Raw genomic sequence first — 22860 nt, forward strand, 5'->3', positions numbered from 1 at the left:
TATTAGAGTTTGCCTTCCCTCCCAGCAGGGTTGTGTGTGGTATTGCGGCCCAGCTTCTATTCGTATTAGAGTTCAGAAGAAGTACATCCATGCCGTCTCTGGCCCTCGCTCCACGGCTTATGACCGCCTCACCCTGGCCCACATGGCAGTGAGCTACTACAGCCTACAGGTCGTGTCGTTACAGAGTATAGTAACACTTAAATCGCTGGCTGAGGGTCTCCAAAAAAAGTTGCCAAAGAAACAAAAATAAAGTCTCTGTCATCCGATCCATGCGAGCGTGCGTAGCGAGACCCTGATTCCCCGAGCGACGGTGGCTCCAAAAATATTAAGCAGCACGCAGTCTCCTTAATATTTACTCCATGTAGTAGTAGTATTAATAGACACTTAATAAAGTGCGTCTCACAGCATTACTACTATCAAACAAAGGACGGAGGATCACAGAATTGATCCTGAGAACATCCATATAGCAGGCACCGGTGGATCCAACAACTGGTTTCCGTGAGCTCATCACCGATGGGCGGTGGCGCCGCAACGTTGTTCAGTCTTTTATGCACCTCATTGTTCAGTCTCTTATGACACCCTTCTTTTTTCTTTGTCATGCTACCAAGTACCAATCAATCAGTCCGAAAGAATCTGCACATGCAAATATATATAATGTGTACTAGTTAATTAGCTATGGGTGGTAATTCAACAAAAAAAAAACCTTGTGCACAATGCATATATAAAACAAAATAACCGTTCCCATGTTTAAGCACTTATTACGTAAGGTCTTACTTTTATTACTTTGACACATCATCATCAATATTCTGTTTTCTTTCGACAAAAACAAATGTCTCCTTTGAAATAGTTGTCTTACACTAATCTGTCTCAATGTCTTCGACCAAAGAAACTGATATAGTGCAGTTGTTCAATTTAGGCATCCTAACTAATTAATCCATGGACGACGAGTGGAGCTTCTGAATTACTTTCTTAATTTTTTCCCTCCTGGTATAACTTTCTCCTACTTTTGTATTCGGCAAGTAAAATAATGTACTGCATGAAGATAATGCAAACAAACTAAAGAGCAGAGTGTATATATACACTACAATAAAAGATTAACTTGGGTGCTGCAAACAAACAGCAACTATATATGTCACCGTATAGAGAAAAACTTGAAGGCTGAAATTACAAATTAGATAAAGTGCAGTTGATCTGCATGCAGTGAACTTACTCGAACATTGCTGATGTGAGCCAGCTTCGTCTTGTTCTCTTCTGATTCACACCACTTCTTCAGTTCCGTGCAATAACTTATCTCCAGCGTCTGAAGCTTGGTGAGTTGCTGTATGCATGCAGGCAACGACTTGATCCTCGTCACATCCTATGAGGACAAGGCTTTTTAGGGAGGAGTGGTGGCCCAGCAACTCAGGCAGTGCTGATATGCTATGGCACCATTTCAACTTCAACGACTCAAGGGAAGTGAGGTGCCGCATGCTTTCCGGCACGTTTGTCAGGTGATCTCCAGAGATTGTCAACTCTCGGAGGGCAGGGAAGTGGTGGAATAGCCTCATGCTCTGGCTGGAGATTGTCAAATTCAATTTGATGGCCCCACTAGAGGAAGAGCAGTGATGTCTGGTTATGTCTACCTCCTCCAATGATGAAATAACTTGGTCGCTCTATATATAATGCAATCACGAAATGTTGGTGGGCATGGCTTCAACCTCAACCTTGGACAACCTGTGTATCTCCAGACGGTCCAGCACAGGGAACATGAACTCCTCCACACCATCCTCAACACAGTATGTTGTGTTCCACTCCTCCAACCCATACATACTTGAGATGTAGAAGGATGACAATCGACGGAAAGCTCCCTTGCCACCACAGAATTCCCTGTCGATTCTTTTAATGCCAGGCAATTCCCGGAGCTCCAGCTTTTCTAGGTGTGGTAACTGCCCAAGTGGTGGCAGGCTGCTACACGTAGGCATCTCCCTGAGTTGATAGAAACAAGGTTTATGAGGTGACGATAAATGCACATGAGCCAGCCTGGAAAGCTTGTACTGCTGTAACCTTGGAGGCACATGCTCTTCAAACCAGTTGGTGGCACTAGTTGTTCCAACAAATCTTTGTCCTCCAAAATTTGAACCGCACGCTTGTATCTTGTAGACCAAGACAATGTTAACTTCGAGAGATTATGTTTGTCTGACAACTTAACTTTAGTTGCTTCTTCTAGAGACCTTACATTTTCAAGACAACGTATTCTTAACTCACTGACATGGGCGCCCTCGAGCAGAGGAAGATTGCTGCAACCATTGACCTCATCAGCACGAACCTTGAAGAGTGGTAATGTTTGTGAATAATTTACCACTGAACTGGCCTGATCCAGCAGTGCATCGGAGCACCCATTCCAGCACTAAAGTACTTCAGCCCAAGTTTACCTATACTCTCTGGTAGGGACTTAAGCTTAAAACAACGAGAAAGATCCATTGTATGCAATCTTTTGAGGTTACCAATACTTTCTGGAAGACATGCAAGACCAAAATTATAAGATAGGTCCAGGTGCTCCAGATTGGTAAGGGTAGCAATAACGTCAATACCCTCTGGTAGCCCTTCATGACGAGCACAATGTGACAATTCCAAATATTGGAGTTGTGTTAGGCCACACAATGATTGAGGTAGTGCTTTTACATTGTAACATCCAGATAGATTAAGATGCTGCAAATGCGTGAGATTACCAAGAGAGTCTGGCAGTTCTGTTAGCCCAGAACAATGTGACATGTCCAGATGCACCATACACTTTAAGTCACCAAATGATTCTGGCAGTTTTGAAATACCAGAACAACCGGACAAACATAGATATTTCAGACACCCAAGCTTGCCAATTGATATTGGTAGTTCAGTAATTTCAGAAGATCCATTTATATTTAGGTACTGCAGTTTAGATAGCTCAGTGATACACTCTGGCACTGTTGTTATTCCAGAACATCCTGACATGTCAAGATGAACCATAGACTTTAAGTCGCCAAATGATTCTGGCAGTTAGATATACCAGAGCAGCCTGATAAACATAGATATCTGTTGTTATTCCAGAACATCCTGACATGTCAAGATGAACCATAGACTTTAAGTCGCCAAATGATTCTGGCAGTTCAGATATACCAGAGCAGCCTGATAAACATAGATATTTCAGATACCCAAGCTTGCCAACTGAATCTGGCAGTGCAGAAATTTTAGGAGATTGATTTAAGTTTAGATATTGCAGTTTTGATAGCTCCGTGATACACTTAGGGAGAGTCTCATTTTGCATTCTTGGAGCAATAAGACACCTCAGCTGCTTCAGTTTGCCAATTGAAGCTGGCAACAATACACCCGAGCATTCACTGAAATCCAAAATACGCAGGCACATTGCAAATGAAAATGCACCACTCCGGATATTCAGTTGGACACTATCTGAGAAATGAAGTGCCCTCATCTTTGAAGGCATATTTTCCAACTTTGTTGTACTGTCATACTTTTTGAGCAATGAATAACGGAAATATTTGTGGGCCCTTGTCTTTCTCGGTGGTGCAACATCGTAAATTTTTAGCTGGTCAGCCATTGTCAATCTTGCCAGGTCATGCACCAGATCGTGCATTGTGTATCGCACCTCATGGTTTTGAGAAGTCTGAAATGATAATGATACAACATTCATTAGAGATGTCAACTAATACCCACCTTTTAACAAAGAGTTTAGATCCACCTTCACATGCATGCACGCTTAGGAATATAGCATCATTCATTAGAGATGTCCATTAATACTGCAAGGACACCAAATTTACTGACAAAAAATGTTCTGGAGTGTTACACGTGTTTTTAATATGTATAAAGAAGTTAGAGATTTGGCAAATCCCACGTTCACCTTGTTGAGTTTAATTAGGCATCTAGAAATAAATGCGTATCAGATTTGTCATTAGAACAATAAGCGCATTTATTGTCATTCTAGAACCCATGGTGCTACTCGTTGTGTCACCGTCATGTTAGTTTCCAACAATGAAATTTATATTAATAAAATGAATGCATAAATTTATGTCTAATTCTGTTGACAACATCCCTCCCAAATATCTCAAAAGTTTATTCTTGAAATAGGGGTAAAATCACATTGGCAAACTTTTCTATTCGTGCAAAAGTTAACACCATTAACTGGCTTTCATGGAATGGGGGCAAAATCTTCCTTCAGTTTAGAAAACAGGGGCAAAATTACCATTTCGCTTCAAAACGAGGGCATGAATGCTTAAGCCCCAAGATAACATAATCTAACGCTTCAATTTGTATCTAAATGACCCATATTTTCCTTTTAAAAAGTGAAGCCCAAATATCTCCCAAATCTAGGTCTAAATACTAATATAAGCTATTATCAAAAATAATTCAACAATCATAATAGTACGCTGTATATTTATCCAGATTACACACTTCTACCAATGTTGTGCTAAAAGTAAGCATAAATGCTCTTTGAAACCACACAGACCAATTAAACATGCATTTATTGGGATAAAACAATTATTTTAATTATTTATCAATCTTGGAAAAAGGTTCCATTTACAAACCACATACCGATGACACTGCAATTTACATTAAAGTGTATACGCTTTTGTTAAACCATTGTGTCATATCGACACTGGTAATTTAATTTTAAACATTGTATGTTTTTATAGAACAATACAAGAATATATATAAATCATTCGTACAACAAATTCAACATATTGAGTACTATGGTGCAGGTTCAACAGACTGTTTTATGCTATTATAGTAATTAAGAGTGTAATCTATGAAAAATAATCTATTTTTTAATAAGTTGCAAAAAAATATAGTAACAATTATAATAAGCGCCAGAGCTCTAACTTAACATGTACACAAAAAATACAAAAATTAATAAGATCAAAGATAATTGCCAAACTATAGATTCATGGTGTCATAGAAAGGGATGTAACAACAGTCCATATAACTTATGGTTTGGTTTTGAATAAATACATATCGAAGATAGTGTATCTTAATATTACTAACGAGAGGTCCTCAACAAAGTCTGCACATTAATCCTCACAAGATGCATTAGAAAAGAAATTCTCATAATAATTAGAAACAACTGCTATTAATCAGGTTTCTCTGTTTATCCTAGAGAATAATAGCTGTTGGATTGCTATTGTCTTAAAAAGATATCTACTTGTGCCATTATTGAAAACATAAATTATTACCTAAATATACATCCAAACTACCAATATATGCCATTATGAAAGATAATTTAATGTAACCCCTAAGTTTGCTTTTAAACTAACTACCTCTGTCATTATGAAAGATAGTATAAATCATCCTCTCTAATTTGCATCCAAACTACCCATATATGCAGTTATAAAACATAAAGAAGTCCTTTAAATCTATTTTTACATTACCAATATAAGCTATAATTGACATTAAATAGACCTAAAGTACATTATACATGTTTATAGATTATACAATTCTGCCACTGCCAAACTCAAATTAAACATAAATTCTTTGTGTCACCATGCATACCAAGTATATACGCATAAATTAGCTAAAAATATATGAAAATTATTTCATTAAAACCATGCAATGGAAATAAAATGTATTCCATATTAAACCTATATAAGAATAAACAATTTTAGTTGTTACTTCAGATAAGTTTATACATTTGGACCAATTACCAGTAGCTTAACTGTAAGCACTCAATTTTTTATAAAACAATACTACTACACATATAATTCTTTGATAGTAGAAATTCAACAAGTGGAGTTGCTATGGTGCAGAGACATGCAGACTAAAAAACTGTTTATGCCTTTATATTAACAGAGTGTAGTCTACGACCTAGAATCCATTTTGAACAAAATATAAAAGAAAAATTTTGCATACAAGATAAGAACTACAGTTTGAACTAGCATGTGGATAAAAAATACAACAACTAATCAGGTCAAAAGTTGAAAGCCAGCATACTTTTTACTTGTCCTTGGAAAGGAACATGAATTTGATACAAAATATCGGTACATATCTAGTTATAATTTTGGTACCTCTCCAATGGCTGTAAGAAACCTAGGATTAAAAAAAAGAACCTCACCAATGGGGAGATTATTATTTTACCCAATGGTTTGCCACAACTGGTACATAATTGATAGTATAAATGACTATATGCGCTGCGTGACATACTATAGGCAAAAACAAGTAAGAAAATTAAAAGTAGTGTTCTAGGAGTTATAATGTAACATACCAAGGGCATCTTTGAAACTTGAAGGAAGGACATTCCTAAAAGGTGTTTGATGTATTCCTTCCCCTTTGATGTCTCAATGAAACCCAACACACTCCACTGGTGAATCAAGTCATTTTCAACAATATTGTGTCCTTTTGAGAATATGGCACAATAGGAAAAGCATATCCTCAGCTGCTGTGGCATCCTTTGATAACTCAACCTCAAGGATGGAAGCACTCTATCATCTGATGTTTCATTCCAGATATCACTGTCATTTATGTTTTTCCATTCAGATATATCTTTGGATTGTAACATGTACCCAAGTGCTTGAGCTGCCAATGGCACACCTACACATTTCTTTGCAATATCCAGTCCTATCCACTCAAATTCCTTTTGGTCACAATTACTGGATCTCTTAATTATTTCCCAGCATACATCATCCTTCAAAGGATGTAGCTTATATAGTTTACTGGTGGAAACTTTCCTTGCAATTTCTTCCTCTCGTGTGGTTACTATGACATCTATCATACTGCCCTTCTTGCCCACATGAAGCATATTCTTCAGTTTGCTCAACTCAGTGTCATCTTTCTCCCATAAGTCATCTAGAACGATCAGAACTTTCTTGTTACAGAGTAGGTTATCAAGGCAGTCCATTATCACCTGCAGACCTCTATTCTGGAGATCCCTATTTTGCTGAGCACCTTCTGCTGATACTTGAGAAATTATAGAGTTTCCTATTTTCAATAAATTGAAATCTTGGGAGACATAAACCCACATACGACAATCATACTGCTTCTTGAATTGGTCATCGTTGTATACTAGTTGTGCCAAAGTAGTCTTGCCCATACCTCCAAGGGCATAGATAGGAACAATCACTGTCTCACTCTCATCATGGTTTGATCTTGCATGTAACAACAGGTTTATGATTTCCTGTTTTTCTCCTTCCCTCCCTTCTACTTCAGGCAAAAAATGTGATGTTGTCTCAAATTTGTCATAATGCTGAACATTAGTAGTGCTAGTGCCTTGTGTGCTGATGAACTCAAAACTACCAAACTCCATATTGATTTTCATCAGCTCTTTTCTCAAACTCTTCATCCTATTAGCGATGGCAATCTTCTTGTATGCAGTTGGGATACACGAGAGCACCCCAGGATTCTACAAGAATTTCATTTAATTTTCAGTTGGGTGATAAATTAGGAAAGATGCATTGAATTATAAATTAGTACTTATGAGCAGTTTTTTATAACTTAAATTATCAAGAGTTGCCACCCAGTTGATATCTCAGGTACCAAATTTGAGAAAACTCTATATATATGAATAAAGTCACTTATTTCTTCTATGATACTCAAAATTTTAGAGTTCCCTGTTTGACGCTAAATTCAAATTTCATTACCTATTTGTTTGTTATCACCATTAACCGACACATAAAAGATCAATTTATCCCTAACGTAGACACGTAGAATGTGATTAGATTGTGACAAAGTTTAATCATATAATTAAGGTGATACGCCTTATATTTGGGCACACTTTATATATATGGACATGCGTGTTGGCGAAAAATGCCAAATATTCATCCATGCACAAGGTGAAAATAACAAACAACCGGCATGTGATTCTTCATGTCACCCTCTTCATTTCAAAAAAAAAATCGTTCTAGGTGGGCTAAGTCCATTTTTTCCAAGTTTGACTATGTTTATAAAAATATTATCAATATTTATATCTCCAAATAGGTTTATTATAAAAGTATATTCCATAGTTTATCTAATATACAACAATTATTACGCATCATAAACATTACTATATTCTTGTATATATTTGTTAAATTTGAGATTTATTGAATCATGAGAAGCGATCAGATGGATATAGTTTTTGGACGGGGGGAGTATAATAATGTAAAACTACGCACCTTTGCAGTTGCTTGGTCACTGGTGTCTTGGTAGTCTTCGAGCACGTCGGAGATGTCTAAGGCGACGTCCTTGAGCCGCTTCAGCAATAGCTGCACCAGTTTCTCCTTTACCGACCGCCTCTCGGCGTCCTCGAGCGCAGCTGAGATGGTCTCCAGATGGTCCTTCATCTCCTGCAGATCATCGGTGAAGTTCCACAGCAAGCTGGCCTGGTTGCCGATGGCAGAGCCCAGTGTATCTTTCGCGATCTTAACGAAACCGGACGTGAGCAAACCAGCTACTGCTTCCGCCATGGCTACAGAGCTCTGAATCGCTCTCAGGCTCACGGCTTGTGTGGAATGATGTGCGCAGGCGGCCTGCGAAGTGCGTAGCTTCTGGTTGCTGGGGTCAGGAGCTCAGCTGGATGCTTGGCAATGGTGATGCACTGCGATCCTTCTGTATCTATGGGCTCTGGTGCTAGCTATATGTAGGGGTGGCCGGTACCATTGTGGTTTTGGCTGTGTGGTCCACCATGTGAGGTTGGAGCTCCTTGTTACTATTGTGGCAAAGCTCGGCAATGACGACACATGGTGCGTGTAGTTGCTGCCAAGTCTAGTTTTTCTCAGTTTCTTTTTAGTTAACTATGTGCCTTGTAGCCTTGTATATGTTTTTGAAATTTTGTTTCTGTTACAAATTAGTTACATTAGTTCTTCCTTCTTAAGCGAATTGCAGGAGCTCTTTGCCAGTTTTCTAAGGTTGTTAAAAAGACTTCCAGTCCCATGCATGCACACGATTTTATTCACCATGGACCCTCATCCTGGTTCGACTTAACATTGCCATCAGTCAGTACTGACATTGGAAATGGAAGTGGGAAATGAAGAAGCCAACTACCCATTCCGCGCTCCCATCACTTTCTGGCTTCATAGTTCTTCTCCACTGGTGCACATCATGTGACTGAGTGTTGGTTGATTCACACTTTGCTACCTACTCGTTCCATTCTAAATTATAAAATATTTTAATTTTTCTAGATATATAATTTTTACTATGTATTTAGATATATAATATATCTAGATACACAAAAATAGAAAAAAATAATATATCTAAGAAAATTAAAATGTCTTATAATTTAGAATGGACGAAGTAACACTTAAGAAAATGAAGAAACGAGACTATTTATATATGCAAGCAGCCATCGAAAGCGATGGACCGAGAGTGGAGACCTCTTTGACATGATAATTCTGTGGAGGAGAAAATAGTTTTGCTTTTCGTATGATTGCCTGCTGCTAGGTGGTGGTGATTGGCCTTGAGCTTCGCCCACCTTTCCCTACCATGTGGCCATGTCCCATTCCATCTAGACAAAGTTACTGTATCTGCGAGTACGAGTACCGGTAGACTGAACGCCATATTATATTGATGTACACGGTACACCCCAGTACTAGCTAGTAAGTTTTTTTTTAGAAGCGGTACTAGTACTCCTTCCGTCCCTTTATATCTGTCGTTGTTCGATTTATAGAAAATACGTGCAACATTTATATCTTCAAATAAATTTATTAAAAAACTAAATTCAAAAATCTTTTCAATGATACTAATTATGTACTATAAATATAAATATTTTTTAATATATATTTAATCAAAGTTATTTCTCAAAAAGCGATAGATATTTAGGGAGTAAGTGCAGCAACCTTTCCTGCTTTCCAGCTGCTGCGATTGATAGAGCCCGGCCCTATGCTCCAGCACCACATGCATGCATACTGCCGTAGTGATCGTCTGCAATGGTGTCAGCTAGGTAGCCAGCTTTCGTAGACGTAAGCGATAAAAATAAAGATTATTTTATATATTTTTATATTTCTACATGTTATTGGACCCATACGCTCTATTCTTAGACTACATAAAATAGATTAGCTATTTATTTATCGTCAATAACTATTCTCTATCCTACTTTTTTCTGTTCACGTCATAATAGTGGACGCCCTAAACCACAGCAGTTAGCTAGCTGGGGTTGTTGTCTAGGACATTGTCACGATGTTCAGTCGTCGTTCACATTCACACCTGCTACTTAGTGCGAACAGAGGTGAAGAAGCGCACAGACGCAGCTAACAGCTTTTGATGGGACGCTACGACGACGATGTGGCCTACAGGTCTTGTTCCCATGCATGTTGCGAAGTTGTGTTCCTACAAAGACTTGCTGTTACCAGTCAACTCCCTTTCTCTCCTCTCCTCTCTTATTTAATTTGGTGCCCATCACGTCCTGTCATCTTCATCCGCATGCTTCCAGTGTTGCTGTGGGGGGCACGAAAGCCCAACTCGATCTGGGATCCTTTGTCACTGTTCGGCTGCTTGTATTTCAAAAAAAAAAAAAAAAAAAAAAAAACTGTTGCTGGCTGTTAGCACAGTGATTCGTGAGTCGCGGCTGCTCAAGCAGCAGCATCAGCGGCTGCAAAAACCAGCTGGTGAACATGCTGTCGCTTTATGCTCTTCATCTTAGCAATTGATCCACTGCAAAAACTGATAAGCTAGACTAGAAAGTATTGTTCGCTGATTTATTGTGAGAGAAAAATAGTGTACCATGAACTGATAAGCCAGGTTGATAAGTTCAAACGAACAGAGCCTAAGTTGGCGACGAATTTTGGAATCCTACAGCTAGTCTTGCCTAAAGCAATAAAGCTGAGGTGCTCTCTCGACTCTCTGTGCTGATGATGCTATGGTTTTAGCTAGGTCTTCAAACCACTTCTCATAGTGGTTTTTCGTGTTGTGCGTTTTGTTTTCTTTTGTACAGTTTTTTAAGGTTTGTGCTCCTACTCTTGGAGGCTCAAACGGATGAAAGTTGTGAGTTGTAAGTGGGTGGTTGCTTGACCAATTCGTGTTTGTTGTTTTTCCATCTTTATTCTTCTAATAAATTACAGCGAAGCTTCTGCCGTCCTTTCAAAAAAGACGACTTTCATGACGAGCTTGGCGACCATGACCTATATGCCGAGCTTCTGAGGTGGTGACTAGGCATAAGTCTCGTTCCCTGCATCCACTTCATGTTTCGACGCATGGCTGGCATTTTTTATGGTTTTGGCCTGGTCCACGTTGTGAAGTTGGAGTCCAAGCTTGGCGACCGTGACACATGGTGTGTTAGTTGATTGCCGCCATGTCTTGGTGACTTTCATTGCTTCGACATGTCACCATCAACACAATATTTTGACAAACACAAATGTATTCTCTGAAATAGTTCTCCTACACCAATGTCTTCTCTGAAATATTTCTCCTACACTATTCAGCTGTCTACAACAGAATATTCCAATTGTTTAATTTACGCATGCTAACTAATGCATGCGAGAGAGTTGAACTCTGAATTACTTTCTTATTTTTTCCTACTTTCTTCAACTAAAAAAAATACTGCTGTAATTTTGTCCTGCGTGCCATTTGTAGCTCACGTGAGCAAGCCAGCTACTGCTTCCGCCATGGCTAGCTAGCTGAAGAGCTCACGGTTGCTGCGCGAAGAATGGTGTGCGCAGAGGAACCACGAAGGAAGCTGACAAACATATAAGTCGATCTCTTAGAGCACCTCTCTCTGCTAGAGTCCTAGTGGGTGTTCGATTCTTGCTGGAATAAATAAAGGAAATGCAATAGCACTGGCATCGGTTTGCCCAGGAGGCCCAGGACCCACATGGAAATTGGAAGAGGGAAGCTGGTCCCTGACTGCCTGTGTGTGGAGGCTGATGCGATTCTCCACCAATGCAGAGAAAATGGAAAAAGGAGATGCTCTGTGAAAGGCAAGGGAGATGCTCTGAGCCGAGGAGATGCTGCTGATGTGGAGGAGCACTAGTTTTGCCTTTTTCATAGCTTCTGGGGCCAGTACTACAGAAGAATTGGATCCTATCCTATCCCCTTTCGTTTCCTTTCGTCGACCCCTTTTCCCATCGGACATGTTTCAACGAGGCCTTCCCCAAAGCTACGCTTTTCTTTGTAGCCCTAAGTGCCACATAGAATCGAATAAAAAAAAAAGTAGGTATTCTATGTTTGTCATAGTAGCTTATAGAAGCTACGTATATTTTAAAAGAGAGAAGGTGGTCCATGCTAAAAAAGAAGAGAGAAAATAAAGGTGAGGCATGATGAAAATAAAAGGTTTCTATGCAAACCACAAGCAATGATAGTTCGTATTGTGTGAATAGTAGTCTCAACATTTTCTAGTCTATGGATCACTGTATTTGTACTAGAACCACTAAGAGTGTTAGCTTTCATCGGTGGTGCCCTGAGACGCCCCGCGTGGCATCCTACGGATGAATGCAATCAAAATAATCAGCTTTTATTCAGATTTCTTGGAAATAATATGCGTTTCATTAGATAATAACATCGGTCATGCATGCTCTGCGAGGAGATGCCGCTGGACGAGCAATAGGTTCTTTGTAGCTGCACCGGGGCTACTGCTACAGAATCGATCCGATCTTATCCCGGTTCGTTTCATTCCAATCCATGGACCATTTCCATGAACAGGATCCACTTTTTCCATCAGACCTGTTCCAAGGAGATGCCGTGGTGTGCAAAAAGTGGATGCTGTTTAAATAAATAATGAATAAGCTTTTATGCTTTCTTTTTTCTAACGGAACATGTAAGCTTTAGCTTTTGTTGAAATCAGTGCCGGCCCTAGTGTAGGGCATGAGATGGGACGGCCGAGGGCTTAAGTAGATAAGGGACTTAAGCCCAGGTATACAGACCCCTAGATCCTATAGTTCATTAAGCATTAGCAAACTAATAAGAAGAGAGACATATAACTAAACAGGCGACCCAAAAAGATAACATCGCCATTTCCTTGCTAGTTTCCTTTCCCCACGGCCTTTAGGTAGAGAGGAGGCGATGAGTCACGCTGCACATAGCACATTTTGATCGTGAGTTCACGACGTGCGCCTTACACACGCGGAACTGGCGAGCCGCGCCACCGCGAAGAGCTAGACTACCGGAGACACGGATACGGCGCACGAGGACGGCGGCCAGGCAGGGCTCCACGACGACGACATCTTGATTCTTGGCTTCTTATGAATTGCGATCACCGATATGTTGTTTAGGCCCAAGGTATATTTTTACTTTTTATTTTTAATCCAAATTAATTATTTGTATAGTATTCTAGACTTCTAATACTTTGTACCCATATAGTCATATTTTTCTTCTAATTTATGTGTTAGAATTTTAGAATGTTACCTAAGAAACATTTGTCATGGTGAGAAAAGAAAACGAATATATTGCTTTTTTTAATCTACATTGTTTCTCGATATTTATTATACATCTACAAATATATTGCTTAATCTACATTGTTCCTCGATAATTATCAGACATATTAAATTAAAAATATGTTATTGAATTTGCTTTCGTTTTGCAAGTAAAATTAGCGTCGATATATTATAAGATTTTATATACGATCAAGAGGGGCCGTTGCGACGAGATCGCCATAGGGCCCTTAAAATTCTAGGACCGGCACTGGTTTAAATAATATGCGGTTTAGATAATTAGGAACAATACTCTACCGCATACCAAAGCTGAAGATCAGTTTTCCAAACCTGGACCTTGGAAAGCCAACGATTTCCCTTCCTATATTTTCCCACGACTTCGTTCAGAAAATCACCGACTGATCCTAAGCAAAGCTGAAGATGATGTATTGGGCTAGAACTTTGGTAGGATGGTTTCATCACTGGTTGGACCATACAAGAATGGCTAGCTTGACCGTACCGTCGGGGTTTCACTACCGGAATCCTCAAATTTGTCGAGTATTTTTATGTTTGCCGAGTGTATTTCCTCGGGCACTCGGCGACTAAGTTCTTTGCCGAGTGCTGCGCTAAAAACACTCGGCAAAAAAAAACACTCGGCAAAAGAGCGGGTTTGCCGAGTGTAAAAAAAACACTCGGCAAAGAGCGGATTTGCCGAGTGTCAAAAAAAATAACACTCGACAAAGAAATAAAATCTTTTTTCTGGAAAAGAAGGAGAAGAAAAAAAATGAAAAAAAAACTTTACCGAGTGCTCAGATCTAGAACACTCGGCAAAGAAATAAAATCTTTTTTTCTGGAAAAGAAGGAGAAGAAAAAAAATAAAAAATTATCGGGGACCTAATACTAGGGTACCCCAGGAGGTGGAACCAATAACCATCGAACGTTAAAAACTTCTGGACGGACAAGGGCGCCGCTACGTTCCTTGCCCGAATGACGGAAGTTTGGTTCCGTCTCGCTCGACGCCTTTAGGCTAGCCCCGCCTCGCCCGAAGGCTAAGGGCTAGTCTCCGCCTCACCCGACGTCTTTGGGTCAGCCTCGCCTCGCCCGAGGGCTAAGGGCTGGCCTCCGTTCCGCCCGACGCCTTTGGGTCAGCCTCGCCTCGCCCGAGGGCTAAGGGCTGGCCTCCGTTCCGCCCGACGCCTTCAGGACAGCTCCGCCTCGCCCGAGGGTTGAGGGATAGACTCCGCCCCGCCTGACCCCCGAGGGGTGGGCTCGGTCACGCCCAAGGGATAAGGACTGGACTCTGTCTCGCCCGACGACCGAGGATGAACCTCGCCCCATTCGATGTCCAAAGACTGGTTTCATCTTACCTGATAACTTCTCCTTCGTTCCCTCATGATGATGGGTACAGAGCAAGACAAGACGTTCGGGTCAACCACGGCTTCAAGGACCATACCCTGCGCCCCGGCAGGAAAGGTACTGCCAGGGAACGACTGGACGGGTGCTTTAGACCCTTTCGGGCGCCGCATTGCCCAAAAGGTATTACAGGCGCGTGCTCCTCGCCCTGTAAAGTTGTAGGCGCCGCCTTCAGCTCTGGGACACGGAACCCGACGAAGATATACGACAACCACTACACTCCAGAAAAGGATTTGTGATCTCCACGAAGGACGGACATGCCGTCACCACGTTATGGACCCAAGGGAACGGCGCCTGCTTCCCAACCCCTCGGGTCCACCCAATCAAAGGACCTTGCCCACAGCGCTACTCCGGACCCCGACCCCGCATCCCTCCGACAGAGACTCATAGGAGCCAGAAGGCGTGCGGAGCAAGGCTGGGCAAGGTTCATAAGTCAAAACCACTGTACTGCAGCCCATACCCTACGCAGGGCAGTATTCTTGGGGAGCGAGTTCGTGGGGACGATTGAGCATAATACGGAGACTCTCTACGGGCTCCTCAACGAGGAGCCAGGATCGTTCTCCAGCTTGGACTCCAGTAGGGGGAGCCACCACCCTTCCCGGGAATGCTTCATGGCGCAGACCCCCGAGGGGCACGTCGAAAGTGTTTCCGGGGAAGAGGTCACCCCGACAAACAACCCTGACGGCAGATCCAGGGAAGAGACGGCAGCCCCATCTCACCTAAGGATGGAGCAGCTGAGGGCCTGTCAGCTAGAGATCGATGAGGTCGGGCAAGAGCTCGTCCGGGAGTACGCGGACATCAATCGCGAGATTGAACGCCGCAAAGACAGGGGGCGCGCGCGCCACGGCCCACACCGTACACCAAAGGATCCTCACCGACGACGGAACCCTTCCTCACTTCGCTCGGGCGAGCCAAAACATCGCCGCAGCAACCGCCTTGCTGCATGGCCTACCGGAGGCCGTGACATCCGAGGATCGCCGCGCCCGCCAAGAAATCCGCACGTTGCTCGAGCGTGCGGCGGCGCAGCAAGCAAAAAGTTCATTGTCCCAACGACGTGAGCCCGACGCCAGCCAGCGAACGCCCTCGGTGCGCCCCACCAAGGACGCATCCGTTCACCAAACACCGCCAGGCGGCAGGCCGCCCTCCGCCATCCTGGTGCATCAATGTCTCGGCCACGACCGCGATGTGCGCTGCACCATCGACGCCCGCAGGCGCGTCCACGGCGACATAGGAGAGGCGGCCCGCCACGGCTACCATCCTCGGCGTGGCAGACGCTACGACAGCGGCGAGGACCGAAGCCCGAGCCCTGGCCTACCAGGCCCTCAGGCCTTTGGCCGACATATCCTCAACGCTGCATCCCCCCTAAGGTATCGACCGCCTACCAACATCCCTAAATATTATGGCAAAACAAATCCCGGGCTTTGGCTTGAAGACTATCGGCTTGCATGTCAGGCCGGTGGTGCGAGTGATGACGATTTCATTATTCGCAATCTCCCGCTGTTCTTGGCCGATTTGGCACGAGCGTGGCTGGAGCACCTACCGTCCAACGCCATTCAAAGTTGGGCGGATCTGACGGAGGTCTTCGTGGACAACTTCCAGGGCACGTACAAACGCCCCGGAAACCCGTGGGACCTCAAGAACTATCGCCAGAAGGCCGATGAAACCCTCCGCGAGTACATCCGGCGCTTCTCTTGGCAGTGCAACGAGCTCCCTAACGTCGCGGACGCCGACGTGATAGGAGCCTTCCTATCCGGGACAACCTGCGAATCCTTGGTCCACAAGCTAGGATGCAGGAGCCCGCGGACTACCAAGGAACTCCTGGACATCGCCACCAGTCACGCCTCTAGAGAGGAGGCGGTCAGAGCCATCTTCGATCGCTCCGACGGAAAGACGAGGCGGGACGAGGACGCCGGCGAAGGCGCCTCCAACCGTCCCACCAAAAGGAAAAATAAGAAGCAACGGCACGACAACTCGCTCGTGGCCGCTGCCGACCGCAAGGGTGGCTGGAAGCCCATGGAGGGCACTCCAAACCACTTCGAGAAAATGCTCGAGGGGCCATGCCCAAACCACGCCTTCCTGGCCAAGCATCTATACAAGGATTGTGGCCTCATGCGCAAATACTTGTTCGGGGGCCTTAACAAAGGGGAGCAGGGGAAGGAACTTGTTCCCGCCACAGACGACGTAGAGGAGAAGGACGACGCCTTCCCAACGTCGACCGGCGCCCTCATGATCTTCAGAGGATCAACGGCCTACGACTCCAAGCGCCGCCAGAAGGTCACGCGCCGCGAGGTCTATACAGCTGGACCGGCCACACCTGCCTTCCTCCGATGGTTAGAATCCGCCATAACCTTCGATTGGACCGACCATCCGGATGTCGTCCCACACCCGAGAAGGTACCCGCTTGTCATCGATCCGATCATCAGTCCAAAGCAGCTCACGAAAGTACTGATGGACGGAGGCAACGTCCTCAACATCATGTACGCCAAGACGCTCGACAAGATGGGCGTCGACCGAACGAACCTCCATCCCATCCGAGCGCCTTTCCATGGTGTCGTGCCTAGTAGGCAAGCCGTGCCACTGGGGCAGATCGATCTGCCCGTCACTTTCGGGGATCGGTCCAATTACCGGACTAAGACCCTCACCTTCGACGTAGTGGGGTTCCCAGGAACTTTCCACGCCATCCTAGGACGACCATGCTACATGAAGTTCATGGCCGTCCCCAACTACATGTACCTTAAGCTGAAGATGCCGGGCCCCCGCGGGGTCATCACCATCGGCACCTCCTTCCGTCACGCTTACGAGTGCGAAGTCGAATGCTGCGGCCATGCCACAGTAGTTGTCGCCTCCGAAGAGCTCGCCACCCTCAGGGAGGAGGTCGTTGAAGAAGCACCCGACACGAAGAGGTCGTCCGAGTCGTTCGAATCGGCGGAAGGACCCAAGGAGGTCCTCTTGGACCCTAGCAACTCCGAGGGCAAAAAAGTCCGTATCAAGACCGCGCTCTCCTTCGAATAGGAAAGCGCGCTCGTCAACTTCCTCCGCGATAACAAAGACATCTTTGCGTGGAAACCCTCGGATATGTCAGGCATCCCGAGGGAGGTCGCCGAGCATACTCTCCAGATCCTCCCAGGCTCCAAGCCAGTGAAGCAACGCCTACGCCGCTTTGACGAGGAAAAACGTCGAGCCATCGGTGAAGAGATAGCAAAATTGTTAGCTGCTGGGTTCATCAGGGAAGTACACCACCTAGAGTGGTTAGCAAATCCTGTTCTTGTGTGAAAAAAGAGCGGGAAATGGAGAATGTGTGTCGATTACACAGGCCTCAACAAGGCGTGTCCAAAGAATCCGTTTCCTTTGCCACGAATGGACCAAATAGTCGATTCCACCTCGGGGTGCGAAACCCTCTGCTTCCTTGACGCATACTCTGGTTACCACCAGATCACGATGAAGGAGTCCGACCAGCTCACGACGTCTTTTATCACCCCCTTCGGATCGTTCTGCTACATTTCAATGCCGTTCGGTCTGAAGAACGCTGGGGCAACTTACCAGCACTGTATGCTCAGTTGCTTCGAGGACCTCATCGGGCGGATCATTGAGGCCTATGTCGATGACATCGTAGTCAAGTCCAAGCGAGCTGCCCACCTTGTCGCCGACCTTGAACAAACCTTTGCGAAACTCCGGGCAAACGGCATCAAACTCAATCCCGAAAAATGTGTTTTCGGGGTCCCGAGGGGCATGCTGCTCGGCTTTATCATCTCCGAGCGCAGCATCGAAGCCAACCTGGAGAAGATATCCACCATCATGAGGATGGGCCCGATACAAAACATAAAGGGGGTTCAGCGGATCACAGGGTGCCTTGCCGCCCTCAGCCGATTCATTTCGCGCCTCGGCGAACGAGGACTCCCCCTTTATTGACTCCTGAAGAAATCTGACCGCTTCGAGTGGACAGCCGAGGCTCAGGAGGTGCTTGACATGGTTAAGCAATTTCTAACTAAACCTCCGGTCCTAGTTCCTCCATGCAACGGAGAATCCCTCCTACTGTATATATCGGCCACCACTTAAGTGGTCAGCTCCGCCTTAGTGGTAGAGCGAGAGGAAGAGGGGCACGCCTTCAAGGTACAACGCCCTGTGTATTTTATCAGCAAGGTGCTATCCGACTCCAAAACCCGTTACTCCCAAATCCAGAAACTCCTCTACACCGTCCTCATCACCAAGAGAAAGCTACGCCACTACTTCAAGTCACACCCTGTGACAGTCATGACATCTTTCCCCCTTGGTGAGGTCGTCCGTAGCTAGGATGCTACAGGAAGAACCGCAAAGTGGGCGCTCGAGCTAATGGATCAAGGCATTACTTATGCCCCCCGAACAACGATCAAATCCCAGGTGCTAGCTGACTTCATCGCGGAGTGGACCGAGCTCCAGATGCCACCAGCAGTCGTCGATCAAGAGTACTGGACAATGTACTTCGACGGATCGCTGATGAAGAAGGGCACCGGAGCAGGACTAGTTTTTGTATCTCCCCTCGGGGTCCGCATGAGGTACATGGTTCGGCTCCATTTCCCCTCAACAAACAATACTGTAGAATACGAAGCCCTCATCAATGGCCTACGAATCGCCATCGAGCTGGGCATCCGACGCCTCGACGTCAGGGGCGACTCCCAGCTGGTCGTCAACCAGGTCATGAAGGAGTCATGCTGCCACGATGCCAAGATGGAGGCATACTGTCAAGAAGTCCGATGACTGGAGGACAGATTCGACGGCCTCGAACCCAATCACATCCCAAGGCGCCTCAACGAAGCAGCCGACACGCTCATGAAAGCAGCGTCCGGCTGAGAGCCAGTCCCGGCAGGCGTCTTTTCCAGCGATCAACACAAACCCTCGGTACGCCACGCGGGGTCGGAACAAGCCGACGATGGCCCATCTAGTCCGACCCAAGGGGCCGATCCGCCAACTGCTCCGCCCGACCCCGAGGTTATGGAGCTTGAAGAGGACCCAGTAGCGGAGTCCAACCCTCCCGACGACTGGAGAACGCTTTACCTCGACTACCTCCTCCGTGACATACTACCAGCAGACAAGATGGAAGCCCGACGGCTCGCGCGCCGCGCCAAGTCCTTCGTTCTTGTAGAGGGTGAACTCTACAAACGAAGTCATATTGGGATCCTGCAACTCTATGTCCCTAGCGAACAGGGAAAACTTCTACTAAGCGATATCCACAGTGGAGTCTGCGGTCATCATGCCGCACCAAGGACCTTGGTTGGGAATGCATTCCGACAAGGCTTCTACTGGCCCACCGCAGTAGCCGATGCCGAGCAAATTGTATGCACCTACGAAGGGTGTCAGTACTACGCTCGGCAAACTCACCTCCTGGCCCAGGCACTCCAGATGATCCCCATCATGTGGCCCTTCGTGGTCTGGGGGCTCAACCTAGTTGGGCCACTCAAAAAGGCGCCCGGGGGCTTCACCCACCTGCTTGTCACCATAGACAAGTTTACAAAATGGATTGAAGCTTGACCAATATCCACGATCAAATCCGAGCAAGTTGTGCTATTCTTCCTCGACATCATCCATCGCTTTGGAGTACCAAACTCCATCATCACAGACAATGGCACATAGTTCACCGGTAGGAAATTCATTCGATTCTATGATGAACAACACATCCGGATCGATTGGGCAGCCGTCGCGCACCCCCGGATGAACGGGTAGGTCGAACGCGCAAACGGCATGCTCCTGCAAGGCCTTAAGCTGAGAATTTTCAACCGGTTGAACAAGTTCGGCGCGCGCTGGCTCGCTGAGCTTCCGGCCGTACTCTGGAGCCTAAGGACAACTCCTAGCCGAGCCACTGGCTACACACCCTTCTTCATGGTCTACGGTTCCGAGGCCGTTCTCCCAACGGGCCTTGACTATGGAGCACCAAGAATTAGAGCATACGACGAACAGGGGGCCGAGGCATCTCACCAAGACGCCATGGACCAGCTAGACGAAGCCCGCGACATCGCCCTCCTCCATTTGGCTAAGTACGAGCAGGCGTTGCGATGGTACCATAGCCGACGGGTGCGGGGTCGAGCCTTCAACATCGGGGACCTCGTCCTCCGCCTTGTCCAGAACAACAAGGGCCGCCACAAACTCTCCCCGCCCTGGGAAGGGCCCTACGTCGTCGCGGAAGTACTTCGCCCGGGCGCCTACAGGTTGAAAACCATCAACGGCGAGGTCTTCACCAATGCCTGGAACATTGAGCAGCTACATCGTTTTTCCCTTAAATAAACGCATGTTTCTTCCTTATCAGTTTTTGTCATTACGAAACCTCGATCCTTAGTGACATCCGACCCCTGCAAATTGCGAGGGGTCAGACCTCACTCGGGGGCTGACATGAATAATACAAGTACGCTTGCAAAAACTTCCTATGTCGTATTTGCAAACATTCTCTAAGTTTTCCGTTCTTCTCGTAAAAAAGTCCTAAGGACTAAGATTTCAGGAACAAATTCTGAATATAACAGGTAGGACTACGGGAGATCCACGCCCCAGAGGCTGCGACCTCTTTGCTCACTAGCACGATCAGAATTAATTCGCCCGCACTCCTAGTTTCTTACGACTTAAACCATGGGAAGGGTCGGAGGACACGAAAACCTTTTTTACAGAAAGAGGAAAGGCCGTTTGCCATATTTGTTCATTTTTGCACAAATTCGCCACTTACAAAGTGTTTTCATTACAAAAAGGACTAATATACTTGTAAATTCAGAGGACTGTTTACTCGGGGGCTCCCCCACAAATTTATTCAATTACAGTCTCTGCCTAGCTTTACTACAAGTACTGCTGCGGTCGCCGCGCCACGCTCTCCATCGGCAACGCCCGGGGCATGTACATGGGCGAGTGCGTCTACTGCAGCCACCGCACCACGCTCTCCGTCGGCGGCGTCCTACCACTTTGCGCGGTCCTTGAAGGCGCCGTCACCTGCAGTGTCGAGCTCCACGCAGGCAAATGCAGCGCCTCCGCCAGGGCATCCAGGGACTACGACATCGTCGTCAGCCGCAACCCCGACAGCGACGCCTCCGCCGAGGCATCCAGGGACTACGCCATCGTCGTCAGTCGCAACCCTAACAACGGCGTCAGGGCAGGAAATGCCTCCCGCCAAAGGAGGGACACAGCGAACGATGGCAAATGCCTCCTTCTCCTTCGGCAGCAGTGGCTCCTCAGTAAGGACGGCTCGCACCATCTCATCTACGTTGGATGACCTCCAGCTCAACATCACGCTCCAGATTCACGAGTGGATCTGTGAGTTTTCTCTCTCTCTGGCATTACCCTCTCTTACTTAGGAACCGATACATTCGGTGGAAAGGAAGGAGAAGAGGTGGTGGTTCAAAGGCTGGCGAGGAGGTGCGGCGAGAACTCTCCCCCCCCCCTATTTAAAGAGGGGGCTTGGCAGCTAAGGAAAGGCGAAAGGTTCGGACGAAAAAATCTCTGCCTTCCCTATTCAATACAAATGCGAAATCAATGCTGACAGGAATCTGAGGTGACGCGCCGAAAACGACGGGACGCGCTCTGATCGACAGGACGCCGCCTGGTAAGCTAGAATGCCACCCGGGCATGACCCACCACTAACATGCCCCGGACGCAAGAGCCGGGGCACACTCACCTACAGGCGACTCTCCGCTTCCCTAGGCAGGACTAGGGATGATCCGACAATGGAACCTCCATCCGGAGGGAGGCCCAACGGGCCCCCTGGGTCAATCGGTCGGCCCAGGCAAAGCAACGAACAACGAATGACCGGCCGTCAGATAAGCACCCTTGTTTATTTACTTTGAGTATTGAATTCTTTACCGAGCTTCTGACCCCAGCAACGGCAGGGACATAGGCATCGCTCGGGGGAAGGCTGAGGGCGCATGTTTGTTTAAACACCCTCTTAGTCCGATCCCTCCTTTATTTCGATTAAAATTATACATTCAAACATTACATATGCAAAACGTTGCATCCTAATGTTTCGTGTCGCGTCACGAAACGGTCGTCGCCTCATTCGATATAGGTGGCAGCAGGCCGAGGTTCGAAGGCTGACCAGCGAAGGGCTCGAGGCCTCCTCGTGCCAAACAGAGCCAGGGAGAAATAACTGAGACAAGCCCCAGCGGCCCTGCCCGACCCCGCTCAGAAGCGGACAGGGACGTTTCAACCTTTTCTCGTTCGATTCTAA

At 45.9% G+C, this 22860-nt stretch overlaps 1 pseudogene; it reads right to left on the reverse strand.

Moving 5' to 3' along the window:
- Nucleotides 1-639: 639 nt before the first annotated feature.
- Nucleotides 640-8825, reverse strand: LOC136487107 (putative disease resistance protein RGA1; annotated as a pseudogene).
- Nucleotides 8826-22860: the final 14035 nt, after the last annotated feature.

This window comes from Miscanthus floridulus, chromosome 10, assembly GCF_019320115.1.
Source record: "Miscanthus floridulus cultivar M001 chromosome 10, ASM1932011v1, whole genome shotgun sequence".
In the NCBI taxonomy this organism is placed as follows: domain Eukaryota; kingdom Viridiplantae; phylum Streptophyta; class Magnoliopsida; order Poales; family Poaceae; genus Miscanthus; species Miscanthus floridulus.